The following is a 10,911-nucleotide window of genomic DNA, read 5'->3' as shown; positions in this document are numbered from 1 at the left end:
TTGTATTTTTTTACTTCCCTCACTCTTGTGTTAATCGTCTCACGCACACTAAAATACGAGTATATTTTAAGAAAGAGCGTCACTCATACTAATGCACGCCAATAATTTAAACTTGGAGCGCCTTCAGCGATCCAACGCCTTCGTGGTTGAACAGATACATACCAAATAGACCGATAACACGACGTTAAAAAAACGCAAATTGAATACAATGTATACATCATTGTATAAATTTAATACAGTTCTGTCAGATGACGATTTAAAAGTGCTTGTAAAAGCCTACTTGAATGTATATTTCGATAATGATTTTGATTTTTAAGGAAATTTTTTTTTTAAATTATTTGTACAAAATTTGCATTGAACTCAGTATCATCAAAAATCAAAATCAATCAAAGCTCCTTTGAATAGTCAGTTAACAGACTATATTAAGTGAACTACCACCGGTTCGGAATGTAAATTCTACCGAGTAGAACCGGCAAGAAATTCAGTAGTTACTCTTTTTCAACGTCTAAAAATACAGTAATGTTAGTTAGATACAATTATATATGTATGTAATATATCCTGCCTGGAAGTAAACATGCTGTAACTTCACGCTTTTTTATCATCCATATAATATTGTATCGAATAATATGCCTTCTTTACCAATGCATTTTTTACAAATGATTTGAATTTAAGAAACGGCAAAGTAATATCGCTTCTGATTTACTCTCTTCATATCGCCCAGTGGTTCACGGATCTTAGTAGTGACGTCATTTAATATAATATTAGTTGCATTGGAAGTAGGAATGATCCATTACGAAACAGGTGAATTATAAGAGATAATTAATAAACTTTAATAATTAGTTTAGCAAAACGATAGTTTAATTATATCCGAACATAGACAGACAGACAATACTGAAATAATCACCGAACTTGATTCTACAATAGTTCGGATTTTAGTTTTTAATAGAGATCGCAATTCAAACGGAGTGTTTGATTATTATTTTTTTATTTTTAATATCTTCCGCGTAACGTTTCATATGCAATTAGAAAAAATGGATCGGATAAATCCGGATACATTTTTTTTTTATTATATCTATCAATAATTGTATCATCCACTATACATATACAGCTGTATTCATACGTTTTTAGTTTACTGCTTGTTGTAGTACTTGCTTGTTGTATTTGTAAGTTTGAATGTGTCAGTAAATGTGCAACTGCTTGGCTATGGATCCTCTCATTTTTGAGAAGAAGATTAGGTTAAGTTTTTTTTCACTATACTGTTCCAATAATGGCTGGTTACTCAAGGCAGATTTTCATCCAAAACGTCGATTCCATCACGATGTTTACCTTAATTTATACATGTTTGCATCTGTCTACTAGTCTTTGTAATATTTAAAACTATCCGTATATTTTAAATTAATTAATTTAATTAATATCACAAGAGAAATGTATTCCCTATAAAATCGCCCATCAGATAACTTGAAGGTCCGAAAAACGATTGTTAAACAAAAGACGATAAAAACAGTCCCACGCACCGCGTTGACCCCACTTGTGTCATGACTCACGTCATGGTTCAGGAGTCAGACTTGACTACGCCGAATATGTGCATCCTATTGAAAAATTACTTGAATACCACATAAGTTTGTATAATTATAATTGTCTTTAATAAATTTAAGAAAATACTAAAATTCTAATATTAATTATGTAAAAGTTCTCCCTTCAGTTTAAGGATTGGTGCGTTTTCCACCACTCCAATACCGATTTTACTTATAACCAAGTAAAATTTGACGATTTGCCATGCTTCCTCCAGTCTATTAATCTATGTATTTTTCAGTCAGTGGGTACTTTGAAAAAATTCGCGGTCCCTTTTCTGTAATTCTTACCCACTTAAATCTCTGCGACCTTGTTGATATAATACATTGCCCTCCGTGTAGTGCTATCCTGGTTGGACGGAGCTCTACTCAGCGGATGAAGGTAAACTAATATTATATTAATAATTAGGTAAACTAATACATATAATGTCTTATTGATGAAGGTAACTTCATCAATAAGACGGTTTTCACATATATGTATGTAGGTACCCAAATAACTATTGAGTTTCTTGCCGGTTCTTCACGGTAGAATCTACATTCCGAACCGGTGGTAGCTTTACTTTAAATAGTTTGTTAAATGACGATTCAAAATTTCTTGTAAAAGCCTACTTCAATAAAGCATATTTTGATTTCGATGCTCGATTCGGTTCGAACCCGCAATCGGTTGACTACAATCACTGCGCCGATTTAATTTTAATATAAATTAATCTTTCCCACGCGTTTTTCTATAAAACGTATCCGAAAGCATAATTTAACACTATTTGCATGAGAACGTTCTAGTCGATTGGTTCTTAAGTAAGTCTACCTGTCATATTTTATATTCAATTTTTTATTAACTATTGCAAATCGTCTTATACTTATTGTGTATGAACATGACGCTAGGGAATTACTAATATACGCTTTAATAATATGGCTACCTTCGATGATGATACAGTACGCGAGTCTTAGGGTGAAATAAGTGGATGTTCACGCAAGGTCGCAAGTTCAAACTCGAGAAATCTCCAGAAGTTAACAAGTAATAAATTAGTTATTTCAATTAATCTCCCATAAAAGATAAAGATAAGGTGATGATTACGGGCTCAAACTCGGGCAAGTACCGCCGATTTTCTTTGTGTTAAATTTGTGTTTATCTCGGAAAGGAAAACATCGTTAAGAAACTGACGTGTTTGCTTGGTGTTAGGGCTTTGTGCGAGCCCGTCTGGGTAGGTACCACCCACGCATCAGATATTCTACCGCCAAACAGCAGTACTCAGTTTTGTTGTGTTCCGGTTTGACGGGCAAGTGAGCCAGTGTGATGTAGTTACACTAGCTCACTCACCCTTTAAACCGGCACAAGGGACATAACATCATAGTTCCGAAGGTTGATGTCGTATTGGTGATTTAAGTAATGGTTAGTATTTCTTACAGCTCCATTGTCTATAGCCGGTGGTGATCACTTACCATCAGGTGGCCGATTTGCTCGACCGCCTACCGATAACATGAAAAAAAAGTGTATTAAATACATTTACAGGTGTAAAAGTAAAAAGTAACTCATGTGTATTCCTGTCGATAATCTATCTCTGTACCAAATTTAATTCAAGCCGTTCTGGCGTCATTGAGTAACAAACATACATAAATCCATCTAAACTTTCGCTATTATAATATATGTAAGAAAAAATTTCAAAAATATCAAGTTTTTTTATGTAGTTTGCATATTACTATAAAAAAAATACACAGCTGTTCTAGTAGACAAACACTCGAATAACCAAAATATACAAGGTTACGATTCAATAAAGACAGACCTCCACTAAGTTAGCACGTTTAGTTAGATATAGTTCGTAAGACAAGCCTTACCAAGGAGACATTTATGGTAGATTACCAAAATTCCTGCAATGGTTATCAAAATGGATTTGAAATAAAATATAGTCAACCCAAACAACAATTTATACAGGGGATTTTTTCTCTATCAGGTCAGTTCCCAGGAAGTCTAAACGAAGCTTTTATCGTTGGAAAAACAGTTCTCATTTCTTAGCTACTAATACACAGCAAGACCCGTAATTTAAGCGGACAATTGACAATCCATTATGAACAGGTCTTTAGAATCCTTTGAAAGGCTCGCAACAATTATAATATTATTAATTCTTCCGTTTTCCGCGCGTTCATTGAATGCGGAAATATCATTCATGAATGAAACAAAATGGCGCCGGTTCAGACTAATTACTATGTGAACTAATTTCATGTATGCGTCTATATTGACTTACTACGCTGTTATTTATATTCGCGGTAAGCTTTGTCTGAACTATGTGGATTACTTGACTATGCTTTCAATTTAAGTTATGTGAAATGAGCTACTGATTTGTGGGTTCAAATCCAGGCCGAAATAAAAGCTAATTTTATAATAGGTAATAGGTAAATGGTATGTGGTCACAACCTACACATTAACGCTATAAGAAATAGTCACCATTCCTTCCATCACATGAATGGAACTACGATGTTATGTCCCTTATGCGTGCCTGTTGAATAGTGAGTGAGCCAGTGTCATTAAACCACGATACTAAGTATAATTGTTTGGTGGTAGAATATCTGATCAATGGCTGGTACCTACCTACACATAAGCATACCCCCCGAAATTATGTAGCTTTTCAGATATATAATATTTATATATTATTACAAACAGGTATAAAAAATATATATTAATTTTCTTCTCTATCTTTCGATATAATCTTTAACTATGCCTTTCCTCCTCCGTCCGCGTAATTTTCGTAAAAATTGCTACAAAGTTTTTACCTCCCGTGTTACAAAATATATATTGTTGACGGTGTTTAAAGTCGGACCTCGGTCAGTTTAAACACTTCACATCATCATTAATATTCAATAATTCAATCAGTTGATACTTAATTATAATTATATTCCGTTAATAATAATTGAAATTGTTTATATTGTGAAACATGTACCGCGATATTCGATATTCGATAAATACTTTTTTATAACATGCCAGATTTTTTTTTTTACATTCATAAACAAGTTATAACATTTTTGTACAACTATGACATTTTAAAACTTATAAACTACTAAAACGAAATGCGAGCTAATTATTAATGAACACAGATGTAATGATGTTTAAAAAAAATTAACAATAAAACACGAGAATAGAAATTAATTAATAACTAAAAACTTAATTATAGTTAAACGAAAAGATAATTATTATTTAAAATTGTATATTTAGATCCAAACAGATTTTAGTGGAATTGATTGAAAAAAAAAATTGACCGTATTTAAGAATGGAATATTGAAAATAATTCTCAATACATAATATAATATATCAAAATGGAATTATATATCAGCAGTGTATCTTAAAACCTGGGTTCCGTGAAGCGTGAAGAGGCATCTAGTGAGCCGGTATGGCAAAGGCCACTAATGCAGTTCTTTCTCCCTGACTGTGCTGACTGTCTTCGCTTTTGTGGACTCCACTACCACTTACCATCAGGTGGAGAAGAGTCATACGCCCGACTTATATATACAAAAAATATTTATATATGTACTTGCTGTGGATTTTATGTACATATGTTCGCGTATAAGATTTTCTTGAACCGTGACATTTATTCATTCGTTTCGATATTGTATTTACGAGCGTGAGAAGTATAAATACAATAACATAATAATAATCTACTTATTAATTATATAATCACAATGATTATTATTATTATTTTTTATCACTACAATAACAGTCATTCACAGTTTAAATTTGTAATAAAATAAATATTTTAAAATGAGATAACGTGTTTATTGTCTTTTTCGATCGACTTGATACTTAATTGGTTGTTTACCGAGCAACTTCAACTTGTAGTTATTAGAGACATGAAGTCACCCTTAAATCAAAACCAAAATATACTTTATTCAAGTAGGCTTTTACGAGCACTTTTCAATCGTCATATAACAAACTATATTAAGTAAAGCTACCACCGTGCACCGGTTCGGAATACAAATCTACCGAGAAGAACCGGCAAGAAACTAAGTTACTCTTTTTCAAAACTCAATCGCATATTTTTTTATAACGCGCCCAAAAAATTACTTTATAAATGCGTGATGTCGTTGATATTTATACATAGAAATGTTACCTCTTATTTTTAACTTTCGTTTATTAATAGGTTGGCACACTTGCAAATAGGCTCAGTAGTTATCATCACCTTGTAAGAAATATACTGACCATTTTAGCTTATCAATGCCCTACCAACCTTGGAAACTAAGATGTATATAGTTACACCGGCTGGCTGACCATTCAAACATGAACACAGCACTAAGTATTGTACATCAGATATTCTACCGCCAAATAACAGTACACTGTATTGTTGTGTTCCGGTTAGAAGGATGTGTGAGCCAGTGTAATAACAGGCACAAGGGACATAACATCTTAGTTCCCAAGGTTGGTGGCGCATAGGTGATATATGGAATGATTAATATTTCTTACAGCGCCTTTGTCTATGGGCGGTGGTGACCACTTACCATCAGGTGACCCATATGCTCATCCGCCAACCAATGCCATAAATATATATATATATATAAATCAAATTGTGTGTTACCTTCCCAAAGAGGCTTGAAAAAGCCCTACCACCAAGCAGAGGTTTACAATATTAAGTTTGAATGTACAGCACCGTATTGTATTTCGTAACTATGTTACAGATCTTGAATTTTGTAGGCGTTAATGTAAGACGAGTTACCAAGTAATTATAATGTTCCCACGGGGTATGAATGAGATTGTTCATAGGTTCGAATCCATGCGGTGGTTAGCCGTCTTCACTTATAAATATACAGGTTGCTTGACATTTGAATATATTTTATTGCGCAGATGTTTTTTATTTTTGTATCTGTTGAATATTGTGTTATATAATTTGTTCGTATTTAATTGGATTAAGTTATATACACAAATATACTTATTTTGAAGTTTTAAGTTTCTTTAATAGCGTTAGTGGCGTAGATTTGAATTTAATTTAAATAAATAGTGGTTGCTCGTTCAATTTTTAATAATTGCTTAATAATTAGTAAAATTAGGTAAAAGAAACATTAATCACTCACTCACTTACACTTACACACACACACACACACACACACACACACACACACACACACACATACACGTACGAATGCACGCACGCACGCACGCACGCACGCGCACACACACACACACACACATGCACACCTTTATAAAAACATCATATCAGCAACTGAAGAATTGTCAATTCCAAAATTCGAATGCATTGTACACCGTACAAAACAGTGAATATCATGACAGACATGACAGACATATTAATTAATATTTTGTCATATATACATTTGATTTAATGGCCAAAGGCTGTGATTTGAATATCGGGACAAGGATTAGAGCCGCATTCCTACCGATCAATGCTTGACTAACTAACATGTATGTAATATGTTGTTTGTAAATGCCTCGTTAGTTGTACATAAATACTAAACAGAACCTGTGGATCGTGAGGTTTTGGGTTCGACTTCTAATACATCTGTTAAACATTAATAAAACTGTAAACATACTTTTCGTAGAACTGTTAGATAGTTCACATTTTTTGTAGACAATTACAAAGAAAAAAAAATCATATAAATTGTTTTTCAAATAAATCGTCTTGATAAATTTTGAACGGCCTGTATAATGTTATCTCGGTAACCCCAGCCGTCACAGACAATGGTTACTGTGTGACCCTCCCACGGTTGATGTAGTGACTTAGTGACTGACCAGAAGGCTAAGGTATAAAAATTAATAAAATTTCTTAATAGCCCTATTCCGAGTTTAATACGCAGCTTTTATAGTAGCTGCGATATGGGGAGGGGTCTGGTGTTGAAAATACACGTATTCAATGTATAATTAATTATATCATTGATTTTTAAAAGAAAAACTCATATATAACTATACTTGGTGGTATTCGTGCAAGCCCGTCTGGGTACCACCCATCAGATATTCTACCGCTAAACAACAGTACTCAGTATTGTTGTGTTCCGGCCATCTCAGTTCCCAAGGTTGGTGGCGCATAATTGGCGTGGAATTAAGGAATGCTTAATATTTCTTAAAGCGACATTGTCTATGGGTGGTGACCACTTATCAGGTGGCCTTTATGCTCGTCCGCTAACCAATTCCATAAAAAAACAAAAAAATATATTACAAAGAGGTATCTTATAAACACTTCTGAACGTCAATTCGTTTGGATGTCCCTTCGTAAGTAGTTACTCTGACTCGCTCACCCGTAAAATCGGTAGTATGCTAATTTTTGCTGTTTTGCGCTAGAATTTCAGAGTGGGTTATAACTAACTATGGGCTTTCACGAAGCCTTATCATCGGGTTATCAGTACCCAGTATAAAACAAAGTCGCTTCTCACTGTCTATCAGTTACTGTGTTTGCTTCTTTAGAACTACGCAAAGGATTTTGATGCTTTTTTTAATAGTTAAAGTGATTCAAATGAAAGGTTAATATATTACATGTACAATATAGTAGAGCAACACTGATGTCGTAAATAAGCACATTTTTTGCGCGTACGTACGTAACGCTGCTAAAACCCTACGATCATACGATACATGGGAATGAATCGATCGCCTCCAGGCTGTTTCTATTCATATACAATTATGTATATAATTAAATTGAAGTAAAAAAAAAAAGACTCGCTGAGTTTCTTTCGCCGGTTCTTCTCAGGTCAGGGTGTTCCTTTTTCCGTACCGGTGGTAGTGTTAAATTTGACCATCAGTAAGAATGTGTAATGCTTCTATATTGAATAAAGGAATTTGAGTTTGAGTTTGAGTTTGAGTTTGAGTTTGATCAAAATAATGTACTACAACACTTTACAATTAAAAATTTCTACAAAAAAGTCCGCAATGATATAGCCGAGCGGATCGCTAGTTAACAATAAAAGCATTTATGTTTTTACTATATAAACGTTGTAATGTAAAGTCTGTATTTATGTGATTTTGATTAATTATTTATGTATTGATCGCCTGTGCTTGTTATTTAACTCGCGTGAATGTAAACACTTTCAATTGTTTTTTTGATGAGTTCAGAAATAAAACGCGTATTGTTCTACATAGGATAGTGAAATCAACACTAGCAGCCTGTAAATTTCCCTCTGCCTAGGTCTCATCTCCCTCTGAGGAGAAGTTCCACCACGCTGCCCCAATGCGGGTTGGTTTAATACACATGTGGCAGAATTTCGTTGAAATTAGACACATGCAGGTTTCCTCACGAATTTTTCCTTCGCCGCTGAGCACGAGATGAATTATAAACACAAATTAAGCACATGTAAATTCAGTGGTGCTTGCCGGGATTTGAACTTGAAATCATCGGTTAAGATGCACGCGTTCTAACCACTAGGCCATCTCGGCTCTCTATCTATATATCTATTTCGTTGTCTGTTATTTAATATATAATATATGTATATTAATCATTTCGTGCAATGCAGTGCATGATAGACCCGAACATATTTCATACGGGATGAATTAAAATTTTAACAAAAAAAAATGTGTTAATAATATTATTTAAAACCGTATTAAATAGAATGAGATGGAACGAAAGAAAAAGAGAAGGAAAGATTACATAACGCATTAACCTTACGTGACGATTTGTACCAGATCACTCAGAATCGCATAAAAGAACTTCCTTCCAAAAATACAAATGTACAAACATATGTCAGCCGATCCTATATAACAACATTCCACTTATCATTTAAACATCCACACAAGAACCCTTCAAGAATACGCAAAGATAATAAAACTCAACATTTAAAGATGCCATTTTAAAAGCGTCTTAATACTCGACAGCCAAAAAAATACCTTACCATGACTAAAAATGCAGCATCCATTGATGCATTTCTATTTATAGGAATGTAACATTTGTATGGAAGACAGCAATGGATGATACATTTCGGTGAAACGCCCTTTTTACTAAAAACGTCTTAACATTTACCCGAAGTGTAGCAGGTGGTAAGAACAGCAACGTGCAAGTAAAATATATACCTTATGTGTAATTTATTAGTTTTATTATGTTACATATTTTTTTTATAAAAATATGTTGGCGGACGGCAAGTGGGTGCCCTGATGATAAGTGGTCACCACCGCCCATAGACATCGGTGCCGTAAGTTTTAATCATTTAATCAAGTAAGTTACAGTAGATATCCTCAATTTTTTTATTGTGAGTGTTAGGAGGTCCGTTTTGTACTTTTCTGTGTTGCGTGACAAACAGACAATCATTCTATCATATTAGTTATCGTGGAACACCCGACATGTCATGCAGATTTCCTCGTAATGTTTTTTTTTACCGCCTTAAGATGAATTATAAACACAAACTACTCTAATTAATGTATTATGTATAGATCTTCTAATTGCAATCAACGTGAAATGAGCCCTAGGCTACTCCGCTTTAAAAAAAAATACGCAGACTGATATTTCTTCTAGTATTTACAAAACTTTTTGTGAAATCTTTTGACTTCTCAGTTTAGAACTTACGTCCTTTTTGACATTGAAAGAACATTATTTTTTAGGATTAGTAAGTCTAAGGTTATGTAAGATTTTCTTCGAATTTCTGTTAATTATTAAATTCCGAGTAAAATGTAATTAATGTACAAAAAAAATACAGCTCAAGGCACATATTTTTAATTATTTCTCTTTATAATTATAACAATAAGATTCTACTCGATTACTTTAACGATAATATTAACTAAAAACAACTAAGATCTGAGTTGTGCTTTCAAGAATTTCATTATTTTTTATAATTTGATAAAAATATATTAATTATAGTAAAAGTCTAAGTTACACGAACGCACAATAAAACTAAATCATAATTGACTTATCAAATCTATATTTAAAAAAATATGTAATTTCTATGTGTATATTTTAAATTGTCCGGTAGTGTATTAGAACCGGTGGCGTTGTATTGTTCGCACCTGACGGCTGAGTCCATTTTGAGCGTATTGTTACGAATTCCGCATGCCATGAGGTGAAGAGGGAAATTACTTTAAAATAATAACTGTTTACTGTATTCTTAGTGAAATACTTTCTTTCTCAGCTAAAAAAAAAGATGTTTCCGCCCGGGATCGAACCGGGGACCTTGTGCGTGTGAAGCACACGTGATAACCGCTACACTACGGAAACGATGTTATCGAGATTGAAAAATAGATTAAAGTAGCACAACATAACTTATAAGTCATTTATTAACTGTGTTACTTATAAATGTTGTTTATAGATAAACACTCATCTCTTTCTAACACCATTGATTTAGTATCTAAAAGAAAAAGACAGCATAGTTCAACTAAACGCCCCCTAAATAATATTTGTAAAATCGTTTTCAGCTTTATAATAAAATAACAAAA

General features: G+C 33.4%; 1 non-coding gene across 1 annotated transcript; it reads right to left on the bottom strand.

The window, feature by feature from the left end:
* Nucleotides 1-10,620: 10,620 nt before the first annotated feature.
* On the bottom strand, nucleotides 10,621-10,693 carry Trnav-cac. The gene has a single exon. It is a non-coding gene; the product is annotated as a tRNA-Val (tRNA).
* Nucleotides 10,694-10,911: the final 218 nt, after the last annotated feature.

Source organism: Vanessa atalanta, chromosome 26 (genome assembly GCF_905147765.1).
Source record: "Vanessa atalanta chromosome 26, ilVanAtal1.2, whole genome shotgun sequence".
NCBI lineage: Eukaryota > Metazoa > Arthropoda > Insecta > Lepidoptera > Nymphalidae > Vanessa > Vanessa atalanta.
This window is presented reverse-complemented; position numbering and strand designations above follow the sequence as displayed.